At 40.6% G+C, this 1,572-nt stretch overlaps 1 non-coding gene across 1 annotated transcript; it reads left to right on the top strand.

The window, feature by feature from the left end:
- The first annotated feature begins 225 nt into the window (after positions 1-225).
- On the top strand, positions 226-299 carry trnat-cgu. The gene has a single exon. It is a non-coding gene; the product is annotated as a tRNA-Thr (tRNA).
- Positions 300-1,572: the final 1,273 nt, after the last annotated feature.

The following is a 1,572-nucleotide window of genomic DNA, read 5'->3' as shown; positions in this document are numbered from 1 at the left end:
TCATAGTCGAGTTGTGTTATGCAGTGCAAACCTCCTGGGATTTCTAACTTCAATCTTGTGATGATAAAGTCCTGCTTTACATCCATCTACAGAAAGTATGAAACAATCTTATTACAGATAGACTTGTTCTTGAAAACATGTTCATATAGTAGGGTGGTACTATAGTCTACAACTTATACTACATACTTTACAATATACTACTGGCAATTGGAGCAAAGATTAAGAGGCACTGTGGCTTAGCTGGTCAAAGCGCCTGTCTCGTAAACAGGACATCCTGGGTTCAAATCCCAGCAGTGCCTCAGCCTCAGTGTAGTCAGTTCATAGAAGCAGCAGTCATACTGTGTTTGCTGTTGTTTTTTTTTATAATTCTTTTAGATATTCACAAGTTTAACTTAAGTACCATTATCAATGAAAAAATACAAGCACAAGATCTTCCTTCATATCTATATCTAATATCAGCTGCATTAAGTTTCTTTTAGTTGTCACCTGTTTGAATAATGTTGATTTTGTTAGTTCCACCTATGCACAGATCCTCGTATTGGACAGGTCAGTCCAGTTGTCTCTGTTGTCTCCAGAGGGGATGACTGGTCCACAGTAGGGTACGTTTTTGAACACATAACCCAAACATAACACATATAATATGTTGAGTCTGGGTGTCTGGGTCAGTGTGCAGTCTGGTGACATGTCGGTAACACAATGACGTGAACCTGTGTGTGAGGAGAATTTACTGTGGTCAAGGGCAAACTGATGGATTAGCACACAGATGATCGTTAATTCATGCATTGTGAAGAACCTCACTTCCCTACTGATACACAGAAAGAGAGAGACTAAATATTAATTGGCATCGCCGTTCATTTGAATGGGAGTGTGCAGACACTGTAACAGGTTCACGTCCTGTTTGATCTCTTCTGATCAGTTGATCAGTGGCCCACTCACTGATTGTAGGGAGTGACATCAAAATCACTGAGTGACTATTTGGATAGAATAAAGTAATTCACATACTGTGACACAGCAACAGTAGAAATATATGAAAGAACTTACAGTAGAGCCATTATAACTCTATACCAGCAACGTTACAAACGTGACCTTTAGGCCTGTGAGACTTTATCAACCTTCCTAAATTGATTTTGGGACAGGATTTGTAAAGATCACTTATCAAAGAAAAAAGCCACTTATTAAACATCCTAGTAGTAATTACTTCCATTCACACAAACAGAACTGGCCACTCAACACTAGTTTAGGATTTCTGAACTACTAATAGGCTACAAGTGCCCCCAAGGCTCACAACAGCTGTACGCCCTTTTCCTGATCTTCCCTCTTTGTACCAGCCTCTGACTTCTTTCTGCTGCGGCTTCGGTTGAGCAGTGAATAAATACACAGGAGGACAGCGAGTGCAGATATGGAGGACCAGCTCATTACTGCGATTTGCATTGGGACTCCGCTCAGTGTTGTCTTAATGATGTCACACAGAGATTAATTGTTCCCGGCACATTGTTGCATTGAACGGTTCAAACCAAGGACAGGTCATCTGGGTTTCACACTGAAACACTTATAATTCACCTCGAGCCTTCC

This window comes from Anabas testudineus, chromosome 10, assembly GCF_900324465.2.
Source record: "Anabas testudineus chromosome 10, fAnaTes1.2, whole genome shotgun sequence".
In the NCBI taxonomy this organism is placed as follows: Eukaryota; Metazoa; Chordata; class Actinopteri; order Anabantiformes; family Anabantidae; genus Anabas; species Anabas testudineus.
The sequence above is the reverse complement of the archived record's forward strand: the minus strand, read 5'-3'. Positions and strand labels throughout refer to the sequence as shown.